Source organism: Pseudoliparis swirei, chromosome 23 (assembly GCF_029220125.1).
Source record: "Pseudoliparis swirei isolate HS2019 ecotype Mariana Trench chromosome 23, NWPU_hadal_v1, whole genome shotgun sequence".
Lineage (NCBI taxonomy): Eukaryota > Metazoa > Chordata > Actinopteri > Perciformes > Liparidae > Pseudoliparis > Pseudoliparis swirei.
In genome coordinates this window covers 15,308,576-15,325,346 of record NC_079410.1, presented here as the reverse complement: position 1 = coordinate 15,325,346, position 16,771 = coordinate 15,308,576, and the positions used below count along the sequence as shown (strand labels likewise).

Below are 16,771 nucleotides of genomic sequence, written 5' to 3'. Positions count from 1 at the left end.
TTGGGGCAGGGATGTCTATGTGTACAGATTGTAAAGCACTCCGAGACTAATTTGTGAAATTGGGCTATACAAATAAACTGAATTGAATAGTGTGTGTGTGTGCTTTGATTTTACTCAAGAGGATCCACGTATGATGTGGTCGTGTTGGGGAGTTGCTTGGTCCACTGCTGAATCTGGTGTAATGTTTGTGTGTGTGTGTTTTATGAGGTTATATTCGCATGAGTCTCTCCTGTGTGTTGCGTTATCGCTCCTCATCATCCTTTGCTGTCACTCTGTGTGCCAAGTCTCAGATTCATGAGCACACAACTCTTTTTTTCTGTCCCCCCCCCCCCCCCCCCCCCACACACACATGTTCCACCTACCTTTGCTCCCTTTTTTTATGTTGAGAGTTCATCCCGTCTAGCAAAGCACAACGTTTCCCTCTCTGCGGTCACGCTTCAAACCTCCCTGGTTGTATGTGGATGTAACAGAGCTGCGTGGATTTATCTTTTATCTTTTACATTTTCAAATGCGTGTTTCGTTTAGTTTTGTCGTAAAAAGCTTTGTACACTAACTACTGGTGTGCCCACAAAACTGTCGCCTTAATTAAGTCATAAAACTACATTCAAAGTGTCTGATGTCCTCCAGCATGTCTCTCTCTGAATGCCGAAGCTCCAACGCCGATCCTCGACCCCTCTAATCTCAGTCCCCGACCTCTTTCATACCTGACCTTTGACCCTGCACGTCTCAGCCAACACCCAGCTCTCGCTCAGCCGGGCCTCTCTCTTTCTCTCTCTGCACGTCACCTCACTCGTCTGGAGAGAGGAGTTTATCTTCACCGCGGCGGTTTTATTGTGAAGCGCTAATTGTCTCCTTGATGTGAAACTGATCCACCTCAAAGTAAACAGCGCGGCTCGTGATTAAATGCCGGTCCACGCAGACGAGGGCGACCGACGGCGAGATGTGCAATTACACTGTAATCTGTTTTTTAAATGATTCGTTTGACTAAATGCGGCTTTGTGAGTTGCTTCAGCATCCGAGTGCGGAGGAAGCCGCGGGCGTGTCGACGGCGTGCGGCGGGTTCAATGCCGTTAGCTCGAATGGAGCCGTGCAGCAGGGCGTGTGCTGACATCAATAGAGGCAGGAGACAACAGGGCGGGGCAGGGGGCGGGACGAGCACGAGGTCTAATGCTGCATTGTGCCACGTGATGCTCGAGTGTATCGACGATGGGAAACCCGAGAGCGCCTTTATGAAAACGTCAAGCCGGTCGATGGTAAAGCCCCGTGCACGTGAAACACTTTTCCTTCGGTACGCCGCAGACTTAACGTAGCGTGATCCTGCAGGCTCTCCCGAGTGTGTCCAGACGTGACTTTTATCTTTTTTACTGACCCGTGACAGCTGCTCTCTCCCCCGTCTTCAGTCGTCTTTACATAATAGCTTCCCAACAGCCACGCCCAGGCTTCAGAGAGAGGCTGAGGCTGATCCACAGGCAGTCTTTTAGTCTTCTAGTGAGCACCAGCTGATCACAAGACCTCAGACCACAGAGGCCCCTATCCAGTCAGCAGGTCCAGGACGGGCTCCTGGTCGTATAGGCACCGCTAACTGGAAGCAGCTGCATGATGCTGCAGAGGAAAGCATTTCTGTGATCATTTGCAGATGCTTTCACCCCGTCGGAGGCACAGAGCAAAGACAATACTGCAATGTTGTGCGTTTATGAGACTCTTTGTGCAGAGTATGCCAGTTCAATGCTGTGTAATGGTGGTTTATAACCTGGGGCCTCCACCTGAGGGGTCGCAAGATCAATGTGAGTAGTTGTGATGCGATTTGGAGGTTAGTACACTAATAATGTAAATATACATTTAGCATTTCCTCGTACTACACCATATATAGTCAATTGATTATAAATGAGTGGGTAATACAATACTGTATTATTTCCCTTTTAGTCCGGACAGATAGGGATGAAGAGGTCATGTGACATCAACTCAGGTTTGCCACATCTTGACAGCCTGTTGAGTGTTGCATTATGGGACATATTACAGTATTAGCACATGCAATTCTTTCATTCATCGAAGCTGAACATGCGACATTCCCGAAACACGACAGGTATTTTGTTATTTACTGCGTCAGTGGGCACACAGAGAGCGTGGCGGCGGCGTGTTCCAGAGGGCCCCGCTGCACGCCGGTCACGCCATTAAAACGTCTCTCGCAGCTTTACACCTCGACGCCGTCACCCCCGCTGCATTCCTTAACCACGTTCCTCGAGACAACAGCTGCACCGCCGCTCGCACCTCCCGCCCACAGTCATTAACCTGGAGAGTGTGTGTGTGTTGACACACTTTAATCACACACACACACACACACAAATGACGGAGCACAGGTGTTCACAAATATACACTCTCCAGCATGTTTACATCCCACTTTAACGGTCAGAGTTAAACACAATCAAATCATAATTTGTGCACAGGTGCATGAAACACACACACACACACACACACTGTATTCCGGTGCTTTCTGTTTTGCAGATCTGACTTCTTGGAGCGTCTGATTAGTCCCTCTCCCCTGATGTTTGCATGAGGAAGTCCTTGATGCTGAATAAATATGGTGTGTGAGTGTGTGAGTGTGTGTAGGTGGGTGAAGGGCATCAGGCACCATTGACCTTGTTTACTGTGGTGAGAGGGGAGCGGCTGCTGTAGTGCAGGCGTGTTTCTGTTGCTAATGGCTCTTCATTGATCCCCCTGCCGTCAGTCAGTGGGTCTCTGTACCAGTAACGTATTGGACATGTCTGTGAGTGTGATTATTAACATGATTTAACATTTATTTTTCTAATTAGTTAGTAAAAAGTCCAGTAATTACAACACCTTCAAATCATTGTATTCCACATTGACCTGCACTATTGCATATATAGTTTTTTTGCTTGTTTCATCTTTATTTGAGACTCAATGTTTTTTTTTATGGCTGCACCATTTGATCAAATGTAAGAATGTCTCGATCATTTTAACTTTTTTCCAGATTCAGTCCGGCTTATTTGGTATCTTTTGAAGCGTTGGGCCACTGGAGCTTGATCAAAGGTCGGCTGCACAGCATGACTGACCCGGTGGTGGGTTGGCCGGTTGAAGAGGTTAATTCATTTTTGTTTGGGTTACTGGGAATGTGACTCAAACATGTGTTTTATTAAAGAAGAAAAGATGCCGGCTGAGTTCAGAAGTTGAAGGTATTACGTGTTTTCCGACGTTATCATCTGAGAGGATTGATTTCTCTGATGGAAACTGCAGCGACCCAAACCTCACTATCCAACCTGATGCCACTGCTTTCTATATCAGCTCATAGAACTACTTGGGAGCATTTTAGAGAAAGTAAGTTTTGGAGATTGGTGTTCAGCCTAAAACGTGGGTGACTTACTTGACTAGCATCCTGCGGGGGTCCCTTTTAAACTTTTATCTATTCTTATTCTTCTGTTTTCCTTTGAGTTCAGCATGTTAGCTGCACATGAAGTTTACCTGTCCCCTGAACAGGCAGCACACGTCTTCTTTCTGGCCTCCCAGCTGGATGCATTTCATGTGGCGTCTGACTCCCAGGCACTGGGAGGTTTGTTGGGAAACAAAGCCTCTCTCAGAAACAGATGAGGCCTAATTAGATTCAGCCTGTTGATGGTCTGGCCTGCGTCAGTGGCTCTTTGTATGCGGGCCTGCAGAGACCCTGTGTGGACCTGTTTGTGTGTGTGTGTGTGTGTGTCTTGTTCCTGTGCAGGAAAATAAAATACAGCATTGTACATGAGGGGCTTCATGTTGAGGTGATGCGCGTTACATCGGAGGTATGAAGAGCAGGCCAGGTCTTGTTCTGAAATGCAGACTTGTCTCCGTCTGTCTGCAGGGTCAGCCCGAAGGCAGCGAGACCGGGTTTGGATCAGGGTCAAGGTTCAGAGGTGAGGGGCCCCCTTTGTCACGCACTTGTCCCCCAGTAAATAGGCTAAAGAGGCAGGAGGGGACCCCTGTCACTGCGTGCGGCAGGTCCCACAGGGGTTAAGCAGGGGCCGCTGTGGAACCGATCCGCACTCAGATGATCAAATCCAGCATCTTATTTTGTCTTTCTCACATCCCCGATATCAAATGTGCACATTTTTGCGCGGCGTTCTCACCGTGTTTACATATTTCTTTGCAAAGAGGCCCGGTGATAAGACTGTTTGCAGAAGGCTGAATGCCGGCCCGGGCCTCGCTGCAATCAGCCTCGCTGGTTTTTACCAACAGCCGGGATTGCACTGGAATGTGAGAGACGGAGGAATGAGGAAAAGGAGGGAAGAAGATAACGAAATAGAGTGAATACTAAACACAATGAAGCAATGGAGAGAAGAGACTAAACAATCCTCAACTCATAACCTGCAGAAAAGACCCCCGCATGTCACAATGCTCTCTCTCGTAAGCAGCCAGGACCGGAGGGCGGTGACTGGCAGGCTTTAGACCTTCATGTTGTCCCAGTGGTGGGAGAGAAGGGAAAGTCTTCAAATATTAAACACATATGTTTGGATTTAGTGGAAATACAATTGAGAAACTCTTTCCAGATACAATAACCAGGTACGGATGTTTTTAATTGAAGGCATCACACAGCTGAACAATTCATGACACTGATCCAAAGATCCTGTAAATGATATCGATGAACTCATGATTAGTTTCATTATAAACAAACCTGTTATTCTTTTTGATTAATCATTTTTCCGATTAAACGTTCAATGAAAAATGCCTTGTTTGATCAAAAGATACCAAAGATATTCTATCTCCTCTTTTTTATGACAACGAAAAGTTGCCACATCAACACATTTGATCGCCATTTTTGCTTGAAAAGTTGACTAAAAGGATTTATTGATGATCAAAACAGTTGGCCATTTATTTTTTGGATCCCATATTTTCCTTATTGCCACTCAATGGCTGGGAAACGTCAACGTCTTTTAAACTTCACAACCCAACAACCTTCAGAAAGCTCCCCCAGAACCAGATCCACACATACTTGTCGTCATATCCATGTGTTTCATACATGCAGTGATTGCAAAAAATAATGCATTATTATTATAATATATATTCATTCATACACTAACACAATACACATCATCACACGTAATATCGACACGCCATGTAAACTGTCTGCATGTTCGGGTTCTGCAGCGACGTTTATGTGCCTAATTAAGGATTTCCAGAAGCGTCGCAGCGTGTTCTGCTTTTGAAGCTCGGCCAGGAAGTCATAAAGCAGCATAAGACGAGCTGTGGCGGCGTTCGCTCCCCGGGAGGTTCCTCCGTACTGTACGTGGCAGTCGGCCCGCTACTGTCCGTCAGCGCGGCTTCGTCGGGGTGAGCTGACACGCTGACCTCCATCTGTGTGACCAGGCCGGTGACATCACGGGACGGACACGATGGAGGAGCTGATGAGGAGCTGTGGATGCTGGGAAGAGATAGTGCGCTGTGGTTTTCCTGATGCCTGCTGGTCCAGCACAACACCGCCTCTGTTTACATGTTCACGAAGATCCTCTCAGAAGATAATACCGCTGGGTTTTTAAATTTGTTTACTTCTGCACCAGCGGTCCAAAATCTGCTTTCAGGGTTGAACTTGTCGTTTCAATGGAATGCTTTGACATTTTGAGAGTTCATTCGCTTTATTCATCGCCACGGGATATGTGCGTATCGACGCGCTGCTATGAAGCTGCAGCCGACACACAAAGAGTGCAGCTCGGCACGGAGACTTGGAGTTCTCCTGGCCCTCTCCAGAGCGCCTCGTGACAGATTGTTTGTTTCATTTGTATACTGACAGAAATGGAGAAGCAGCCCAGCTGTTCTTCTACAGGAAGTCACTTGTTGATATGATTTCTTAACAAGGCCCAGTGACTTTCAGCCTTCTTGTCACTGGGAGGTTTCCAGGCAACCATTATGGTCTCTCCCCTCTCGTTTGGCCTTCATAGAATCAAAACAAATCTCATCAACAAAGCATCCTGAGCCTTCATAACGTATTGCTCCGACATTGAGGGAGCAACCCTTTGGAGAAGTCGCTTTACAAATGTCATGTTGTTGGATCTGTTTCCCAGGAGGGTTAAATTAAAACTACACATTGCTGTGTTCCACAAAGGAATATACTAGTAGTATCCTTATGCTAGTTTAGATACTCCAGATTCAGCCAGGTTACTCACATGCCTCCTATATCCTACATGCTATAATCCTGTGTTGGTGGCGCATCATGGCGGGCATCAATGGGTTCTCTGTTGGATTCAGACTTGGCAGTCAGCCTCACTTTCCTCCACGTTATTACAACGTGTGTTGGTTTATCGTGCATAATTTGTGATGTGGCTAATTGCAGCTGAAGAGGTAGCAGCTTTGTTTATTTAGTGGGTTCTCTTAGAGCGATGGAGGGAACACCTCAATCAACATACTATGTGCATGCGAATATAGAGTGCGTTTTTATTTTAACCATTGCCAAATTCCAGCTTTCTTGTCTTTGAGCCGTTTCTGTCCTGGACCCTAGATCCTCTCTCTGTTACCTTCTTTGGTCATCTCCTTTCGGGAAACTCCTGTTTCCAACTGCTGTTGTTGCTTTCATTTCGTACGTTTTTTTCCTGAACCTTTGCGGCCGCAAACATTCTTCATCTCGACTCGGCTGTGCTTTTTTAGAAATAGCTTCTCTGAGCTCTATGCCATCCTTATAGCGTGATGTATTCGTGTGTAAATCTGCGCCATAAAAGGTTTGTTTCGGTGTGATTCTCGTGTATCCAGCTCCCTTCTTCTCCTCCCGCTCAGTTTACAGAACCAAAGCTGACGGGCCGGTATGTTTCTATTACCGTTCCTCTCCGCTTTAAGCGGTGCTAATGTGTCTTTCATCTGAATAACAGGGTAAAACTGTGTGTGTGTGTGTGTGTGCCGAAGCAGGGAGAAAACCGAAAGCAATGACAGCTCGAGCTCTGACCTTTTTCTTTCTGGTCATGAAACCACGAGTGGACAGTTTATTTCTGCGGGGCGAATGTGAGACTCGGAGTCGTTGCTACTCCTGCTTTTTAAAAGGCCGCTAACGCGGAACGACAGAGGCTAAACGCAGGGAAACAACATCCGCCTGGCATATGGATCTCATCGGTACATGAAGCAAACAACAAACACCCACAGCATCCCTCTCCACGAGAGATGTCCCTCGTGGTCGTCGTCTGCAGCGTGACCCGGGAAGGAGAGGAGAAACGAAAAAGGAGGTGGAAGGGTGAATCGGCAACGCTTTGGATTTAATGTGCTGGTTCTTCAGTTCACACGGTGTGTGTGTGTGAGAGGAGAAGCTCATGTGATCGTCTTCGCTTCGGTATCCGGGCTCGACCAGATTGGAGAAAATGTCGATTTTTACAGAAGAGAGGAGAAGTTCTGTCCGCCCCGAAGACTCACGCTGCGATTGATTACGAGCGTGTGAATATCTTTTGCCCAGTGGCACCGCTTGTTCAAGAGGTCAAGAGGTCAGCGTCGGCCCGCGGAGAGTCACGAGGGTTGGAAAACAGATTGACATTTGGGACGGTGTGTGAGAAAATAAATCTCAGGGAATACTTCAATTCCTCTTACATTGTGGACTTGGCCAGCCGTGTCAGGAGCAGTGCTTGAGTGAGTCTCTTAAAAGCAGTGTATATATGAGCAATCATCAAATAGTTTCCCATCAATACTCCCCAAATACCCCGAAACAATCCACAATTCTCAAGAGACAACAATCTGCCGGTGGGAACCTCATCAGGAAGTACTGTTGATGAAATGAAACGACTCCGCTGCTCTGAAGGCTCCCTAAATGGATGCCGTCCACCCCCGGACTCCACTTTGAGAAGCGCTGGACTGTACGACCCTGTGAGCGCCGAGCGGTGGAGGACTTCCTCGGCGTGGTGCGAGCGGCGGTGCGTGGCAGGAATGTCCAGGGCCGTTGCAGGCCACTTCGCCGGCTCCAATAAGCACCGTGCAGTCCGGCCCTCTCTTTTGATTCTCCTCTCCGGCTCAGTTAGCCCCCCCGACCTGGCTCGGCCTCGCCTCCACCACGCCCTAAGCCCTGGACCGCTGCCTGGTTTTGGCTGGAGATGGATCCACGGCTTTCGGGGTCCAGCCAAGGAGAACGGCGGCGTCATCCTCCGCTCCCAAACGTATAATTTTCTCCTGTTAATGACACAGAGGCAGAGATGGTGCTAAATATATCTGGGCTTGTCGATGGGGAGCAGCCAACAAAGAGGGGGGCTCCAAGTATGGCCGCCCTTCACCCAGACGTAGACGACGGAGGAGGAGGGGAAACGGGAGGCCTGTGGTTTTCTGCTGCCGAGGCCTCTGCTCCTAAAAACAACCAGCAAAGAAAGAGAAGAGGCAGGGGAAAAAGGAGGGGGGGGGCGGTGCGGGGGTTTGGCTCTTATTGCAGCGGAGCTCAGACGTGACGCTCTGATTGCTCCCAGCGGTAGTGGTCGTACAGACGAGAGAGAGGGAGGGGTGGAGGGGGGTGGGGTACAGTGCAAGAGGAGCAGGGTTAGCTCCTTGCCAGATGACGTCATGGGCCTCATGGTACACACACACACACACACACTTCAGGACCCAGATGTATCGGCTCAAGAGAAAGTACAGCTGCCACGCTGCTTCACTGTGATCCTCCGATACGGCCGGATGCGGCGAGCTCCCGTCCGTCTCACCGTCCATGTTTTTCGGCGATAACACCTTCAGCTGAAACAGATGTGTTGGTTATTCGTGCTCCGGTGCTGCTTAAGACCGGAAGGAAAACAAAACTCCATCGGCAGTGCATTTGTTTTTGTGAAGCTCACTGGTTTGGTTTCCAAATTCAGAATTCAGTTATACTGACTAGCCCCCGTTTTAAAGGTCGAAGTTGTTTAAAAATCCGTATCAAATGATCTCGAAGGCATCGATGTAAGAGATTTAAGTCGCAATCTCTGAAAACATCGGCTGTGAAAACCAATTCCAAACCTATAATGAGCAGAAATGTCTTTGGCGACAACGTATTTTTTCTTCTCTTGCTGGAACAGAAGCACCTTGTTGGTTCTCATGGCAACTGTTAGCATGGAGGTGACGGGTGACTGAGACCAGGTTGAAGACAGGTGTCAAGGTGAAGCCTCACAAAAGCACATAGTTATTCAGAGTGGGGAGTTATTTTGTTGTTGTTATTTTAGTTGTTTGTTACATGTTATTGTATCCGTTTACTTATATTACAGCAATTGTTTGAGGTGTGTTGTTGTGTACAATGTGTTGTGTGTTTGTTGTTTTTTTTATATCATTTTTTTTAATTTTTTTTTCCCAACAATCAACGTATATTTACCCCATGTTGTGGAGCTGAGGCAGACAAAAAGCACGCTCATAAGCTACAAACCATCAATAGGAGGCCTGAGTTATTATAAAAGATAACTTACCCCCCTAAAAAAGCACATTTGTTACTTACCTTGTGGGAGTTATTCGTGCAGGCATTTTGGATTAGAGTTGTTGTTATTGACATGTTATTGTATCCTGTTACAAATATATCGCTCCACTTACTGGGCTATAAAATGGGTTTGGAAGTGTATCAAAACCACTGCTGCCTCCAGGACAGAACAGTTGAGTCAAGCGGGTCAAAGGCTCACATGGGATGGTTCCTCCCCCCACACACACACACACTCGCACACAAATACGAGTAATATAGCGTGTAATAATTCATCAACACCCCTCGGTGTCCCTGAACGTGGCCGACGCGCATGGGGGCAGATGAGGGTCGCTGTCATTTGGCCTTCAGTCTCGATGACGCAATGTACGGGAGATACTTGGAGTGCATCTGTGAGGGAATATGTGCACGTGTCCTTACTCTCTCTTCACCATCTGCTCTCTCTCACGTCCTCATCCCGCTTTCTGCCTTGGATCACTCTCTGCCCTCATTTTTTATTCTCTCCCCCGGCGTTCACTTTCGAACATCTGTTACCCCCCATATCCCGTGTTCCCTCGTGGCAGATGTCGCATGATGGACACGTGAGGGTTTTGTGTTATGGATCACATGACGAGAGTTTTATTGTTGCAGTTTGCTTTAGTCAACGTATATCTACTGGTCATGTCTACAGCAGGGCTGATTATTGTTATTATGTATGTATATATAGTTGAAACAGAACAATTAAACGACAGAAAATAGTTTAGTATTATATCACTGCCATTCTCTCTTTTATATTGCTGTAATCTGAATATGTTTATTTTCTGGGCTGTTGATCACAACAAGACATTTGAAGATTCAGCTTGGACTTAAACCATTATTTAAAAAATAACCAACAGACCAAGAAACATTATTAAATTGGTTTTGTTTTTCAAGTAAAGAAAGTAAAGCAAGTCCTCACATTTTAAGAAGCTGAATTCACCAAATATTTGTAATTTTTTGCTGAATAAATGACATTAACCATCTACGTATCTACTTGAGCCGATTAGATGAGTCGACCGACAGAAAAGGAATCAGCAACAACTTCGATCATATTTTCATCATTCTGCAAAAATGCCATATTCACATTCTCACATTTGTGTATTTGTGTTCGACACAATAATTTGCCCAATATATTTGGATGACTGAGGGTGAACGAAGAGTCGTTATTGTTTCCAGCTTTGTGTTTCCACGCTGACAGGACTTACATGGCGTCATGGCAACAACAAGCACATGTAAGGGACGCATGCGTGATGCGTTGTTGGCTTCTTGAGGAGGAGACCTGCTCGGACTGCAGGAGTAAACTGTGCATTGTTGTTGTTGTTGTTGTGTACATCCTGGTCGGTCAGGGAGGCCCGGACCACCCAGCTCCCGCCAGCTGTGGGTTGACGGGACATCTGACCCTCTGAGTCCACCTGCTCTCGTCTCTGGACTTCCAGAGACTGTTTCCAGCTCAAAGCCCACAGCAGGTGTGACCTCTTTGACCCCCCCTCCCCCAAACTCAGACGTTATTAATTAGTAGTTGACACGAGGGCACCGATAACTGCTCATATGTTGACTCACCCTGCACAGTGCACACACACGTCCCTCTGCCAGCCGCTGCAGCAGCACTACGTGATGGTGTATGTGGCTGCATGTTGAGTCCCCCCCACCCTTTGCGTCCCACTGGGCTTCTTCTCGCCCCTCTGCTGTGAGACTCTGCGCTGGAGCTGCCCTCTAGTGGCTGCTCCTGTTAGTGCAGCCAAATAAGCCAATAGATTCTTTTGGCACTGAGTTTGACTGGAGATTAACTTTAAAATGAACCTGCGAACAACAGTCGTGTCCTCTTCTCCCCCATAGAATCCAGATTACTGGTCTAGACGGTGGGATGGACTCCATCACTGGTTAATATGAAAGGTCTTTTCCTTCTTTGATCAGATATTTTTAGACTAACAGTCTGATTTGAGACTATTTATTTTGACAAAGCACTTTTTTCAAAACTTAAATGATACCCAGCCGTGTGTGTAACGTTAAGGTCCAAAACTATCAAGTACACGCGAGAAAAAAACTAAAAAAAGTTTTTTTGGAGAAAAGATAAACAAAATCTTTCCCTCACATCATGTTCATCAACTCAGATGTATCTTATAAAACCTTCGCTGTGCATCATGCATATGCTTGGGATTCTCTTGTTGTCTGTCATTTATAACAGTGTGATGACACACGGCACCTCCCACGCCACATGTTGAGTCCGCAGTGTGTGAGTGCCGTGCTTCCCTCGCCAGCAGGGGACAGGATTCACACTCTGAGCCGAGGAGGTTTCTCTTCGCTCATCACTCATATAAACGGAGTCCTTCATCTCGTTCCTGGCGCTGTCGTGTCCGTTTTTTGGGAGTTTCATTGTGAGCATAAACCGCGGCCATGTCCTTTTCTGATTTGCTGCCGCCTGTGTTGAGAGAAAACGTCCCACCGGTCTGGGTTTGTTTGTGACCCGCCAACTAAAGGCTCCCTCAGCCTTCCTGTGTACTTCCCCTCAGGCCTCAGTTGAGTCCTCCTCCTCACCTCTGTTCTAAAATGTGTCGGTGGAGAAATGTAGTTTAGTCTTGCGAAGGCGCTCGCAGTGGGGAAAAAAGGAGGAGGGAGGCCTCTCTGTGTGACTCTGTCGGCCCGCGGTCGTGTTATGAGTGTGGTGGGGATTAAAACATATCACCGAACTAATCTGTGCGTTACACCGACAGCCAGGCTCCACAAACACCTCCCTCCTCTCTCCCTCCTTCCTCAGCCCTCTCACTTTTCCACGGGTGATATTGTTATCAGGAAATCAAAAGCCGGCGCGTGGCGCCGATCTCCGAGGAGCCGCCACGCGCCGGCCTTTGATTTCCTAACTCCCAGGAGCTCCGAGCTGCCAGGTTGTGATGGAGAACAAATAAGTGATATGAAGTGTGCCTCGCCTCCGGGCTGCAGTGTGTGTGTGTGTGTGTGTGTGTGTGTCGTCTGAGCAGATAAGGGAGCTGAGCTGCACTGATGCACGAGCAGCTGCTGCGTGTGCGGCCTGCTCGGGCACGCGCCAGCCGAGCAGGAGACGGGGTGGGAGACGCCGCTGTTGTCACAGCTCTTCATAGTATACTGCCTTAGTCCTCCTTTTTTGTAAATGCCTTTATGGTTTACCTTTTGTTTCCATATTAGACACCGCTCACTTCCTCCTTGTGCCAAAACTAAGTGTTATTAGACAAAGGTGACGTGAAATCCCCACTCGGCGCCCGTGTGTTTTCAGATATTAAACTCTTTGTCTGGGATTTTGCACTGGAGAAACTCTGGTGTTCTGCTGCTGTACGCACCGGCAGCCGGGTGCGGTTTCATCTCACGTCCCTCCCTCCTGGAGGAGGATCGGACCTCCTTCCGTGATCCAGTCTCTCCGCCGGGCGGTACGTCCAAACCCAGAGAGAAAAGAGTGACCCCCCCCCCCCCCCCCCCCCCACAGCCACAGCCCTCTGACTTTATGAGGAACCCTAATTACATAGTCTGGTATATTTATACTCGGCTGTGACTCAGTGTGGTGTGTGTGTGTGTGTGTGTGTGTGTGAAAGTGTATCCCATCCAGGCATGAAGTGGAGTGTCGTTTTAGCTAAATTGTGTCTGCGCTCATTTATAAACAGATTCCTTCAAAGTGACACTTTTCTTTAGAAAGAAAATGAGCACCATGTTGTTCCAAAAACAAAAAGAGTGATACAGAAGCTTTGAAAGGAAACATTGCTCATGCAGTTCAATACACTACAGCCATAGGTGGTCTTTTTTGAATGGCTTTAGTATTAGCTGATGTTTCAATGGTTCAACATTTTAAACTTTAACACTTTAATGTCATTAGGGTTGTTTGGAGTTGGTCTTGGATGGAAAGTCTGTGTTGGGAACCTGAGGGCATCGAGATTCAATGACACGGGCGTTTACCAGGCAAGGAGGTCTTTCATGAAATCCACTATGGGTTGCATTATGGGAAGTGTAGGATCCAGGGTTTTTGAGCTTGACCGATACTGACACACACACACATACTGTTATTTTCCGACATGGCCAAGATGTTGTCTAAAGTAGTTATTTTAAAGCTCTTTGGATTTGTCTTTGTTTACATTGCAATACTACAGTGTTGAAGTCGCACAATGGCAAAAGAACTTCAATCTTCTATATCTGTAAGTTCTGTTTTCCATGATGTGGATATAAAAAGGAAATAAAGCAAGAAAGCAGTTAAAAACAATGCGACTCGTGGGATTAGAGCCTAAAACCATCTGATTTCACTCTTGACATAACAGTGAATACTTTCATTTTAAGCCCCCGGATTAAATTTCTTTGTATTTATCGCCTCATCAATCTCGACAGACTACTCGGGCCTGCAGTGCGTGTTCTCGTACGCGCAGCATCGTATCCAGAGGGTACGGTCTGCGTGACGTCGGCGGCCCTCTCCAGTCGAGTCGGTACTTGTCCCGCGGTGCGGCAGGTGGAACCTGTCTAACCTCGCCGGTAACGGATGTGCTGGGATGTGCGCTGTGTGAACAGCGATGAGCGTCGGAGGGGAAAGTCAGTCGTCTGAAACAACATGGTCACCTGCCTGCCGCTCTCCAACGGATCCTGGACACCGGGCTGTTTGGTGAGAACTTTGCCAGGGGGGGGGGGGGTCACCTTTCTCCTTTAGTGGCGTGGTGTTTGGGTGTCACTGTGCTGTATGGGTGCATCCTGCAAGAGAGAGAAAGAGAGACAGTGTGTGTGTGTCTGAGCAGGAGTTTGATAAAGAGTGCATGTTGACATCCAGTAGCAGCCGTTTTATTTTGAAAGCGCTCCTTACTCTCATCTTTTTTTTCCATTTTCTCCTCTCATTATCATCTTTCCTTCTTCATTTTCCCCTCTTATGTCAAAAGAAAAGAAAAAGAGTGAGACAGTCCACACAGCAGCGGGGCAAATGTTTTCTTTTCTCTTTGTACTGGAAATTGGCCTCTTCTCTGTGGTTCTTTTTTTCTCTCCTTTTTTTTCTTTGGGTCTTCCCTCTGGGCGGAGGGGAGGCGGCAGAGGCAGGGTCGGCTTTTGTGGAGTTTAGCGCCTGGATCACAGCTTTGTCACTTGTGTTTGTGTCGCTCACACACACACACACACACATGAAGCACACGTGCAGCCCTAAAGCTTCGTCTACAACAATCCAGTGGATCTACCCGGCAGCAGGTCTCCGTCCGGACCCCCTTCCCCTCCGACGTCTGGCCTCAGCGGTGTCCGGTGCTCTTGGATTAAACGGCGGAGCTCCAGCGTTCTGTCCATTACAGCTGTTTGCTTGCTGATGACTATCGGACCGGCTCGCGTGGAAGAGAGGAGCGATTGTTTGGATACGGATTGAGTCACAAAAACAAGGAAGAAAGAGAAAGCCAAACAAAAACAAAAACAGAGTGAGGGATGGAATAGCTGATGCTCGCTGAGATCAAGACACTTTTGGTTCAAGATGACAGTTGGATGAAGGGATTTGTTTGGCACTAGAGAGAAAGAGGGAAGAAAAGAGAGCGAGAGAGAGAGAGGGAGGGAGGAGAGAGAGAGGATCCAGCCCTCTGGGACGGCGGTGTATGTTTTGGGGGTGGCTTTGTATGCAGAACATCACCGGACACCGACGAGAGGGTCAGTGGTTCTCCGTGTGTGTCTGTGGTGAAAACAGACCGAACTCCTCCGTCTGCTGCCCCGGAGCCTCGGCCCCTCTGAGAGGGTTTGAATGTGTGTGTGAGAGATTTGGAGGCTGTGACGTTGAACTCTTGGGATTTAAACTTTCTGACCGCGATGGAGTGGAGCCAGGGGACGGGGCGTTAAGACTCTTGACTGACAGGAGAGTCCCAGAGGAGGATTCATTTTGGACGTCGTCCACAAGCTGTGGGTAGTGTGTGTGTGTGTGTGTGTGTGTGTGTGTGCGTGGGCAGCCCATGAGGGATGCGGATCTGAGGAAGCTCCGAACCCCAATGCCCACTGCGATGCTCCCGTGCCCGTCGCAGGCCGGGTCTGACTGGAGCTTCCAGAACCCGGTGGGGGTGGACTGCAGCTCCCCGGAGCCTCGCTGCATCTGGCTGGCGGTGCTCCGCAGGGCCACGGGTTCCGCTCCGCCGCCCACGCCGCCCACCACGTCCGCTGGGCACAGCCAGAGCTCTCACCATCCCAGGGTAAGGACGGCTCTTCCTCTGGGGACACGGAGTCGTCGCTTTGGAGCTTCAGTTGGTTGCTGCGGTTAAATGACGGAGGGTTTTAAATCCAATGTTTTAGTTGGAGGCGATAATAATAATCATATATGGATGTTTTTATGCATGAGCAGGTAATGATTGGTTATTTTTTTGGATTCATTACATTTGAAGCCGTTGGATGATTCTTCTAGTTTAAACTATGATTTGATTGTTACAAATATATTGATTACGTGTCTGTCAATCAGTATTTGAGTGTTACATAAGATTATCATGTGAATGGGTTGTGTGCTGCCCGCGGGGATAAGATGACACTCTGTGATATCTGCAGATGCGTCTCCGTCTCCATAACCGCCGTTTGGGATGTCAGTCGTGTCAACAGAGGAGCCGCGTCACCGTTCCCCTGGTGTCTGAGCTGTTGACAGGTTCTTGAACCTCTCACTGGCGGTTGCGTTGCCTTCAGGCTGTTGTTGTTTGGCCCTCGCTGCGTCTTCGGCTCGCCGAGAAACAACGTGGCGCCGCGTTGTGTTGATGGATTGAGATGCACGGTTAGACTATTACTGGATGTAGTTTCGGGATACCGTCCATTCAGAAAGTTTCCAAAAACTGTCACTCACCTGTGCGCTTGTTTATTCTGTCTGCCATGGGAAGATGTGACATCATTCTTGTTATTTGGCTTTTGGCAGGTTGTTTTGTGATGGGATTGAATGGTAATCAATGATGTAACGATCCTTACAAGGCAAGCAGCTACCAGTACAAACATAATTATATATATACTTTATTTATTTATTATATACAATTATTAAATCATTCATAATTTTAATGTGTTTTTCGACCACTTCCTTTTGTAACTTTCGAACACACTTCCAATGCTATATACGATGGATAAAGCAATGAAGTTATGCATTACCCTAAAATGTGGTTCAACTTATTTCAGCCGCTGCAAATATAGACACAATTAAACGGAGGCCGGTTGAGCCTCCTCCACTCAAACATCTGGATCTCTTTGTAGTTTCTCAGCTGACGTGTGATTCAGCCCGTGTGGCACATCGACCCTCTGGTCCCTTGGAGGGGTTTCTAATTAGCGGCTAAAGACAGATGTGTGTGTGTGTGTGTGTGTGGGGGGGGGGGGGTGGGCTGCTAAGTGCCACTTCTTGCGAGGGCTTGTGGAAGCTGTGCGGTTGCACGTCCCCTCCCCCCAACAATGCTCGAAGAATTTAGG

At 47.8% G+C, this 16,771-nt stretch overlaps 1 protein-coding gene across 6 annotated transcripts in view; it reads left to right on the top strand.

Moving 5' to 3' along the window:
- Nucleotides 1–16,771, top strand: part of arhgap23a (Rho GTPase activating protein 23a) — a 64,748-nt gene that overhangs the window by 14,762 nt on the left and 33,215 nt on the right. For 3 of the 6 annotated variants that reach the window (XM_056406698.1, XM_056406696.1, XM_056406695.1), the window contains exon 1: nt 15,516–15,534. The exons of 2 other annotated variants lie outside the window; for them this stretch is intronic. The gene's annotated coding sequence lies outside the window, so the exon portion shown is untranslated. Of the gene's footprint in view, nt 1–15,509; nt 15,535–16,771 lie in introns of those variants that run through there. One more of the 6 variants, XM_056406694.1, reaches the window with a different exon arrangement.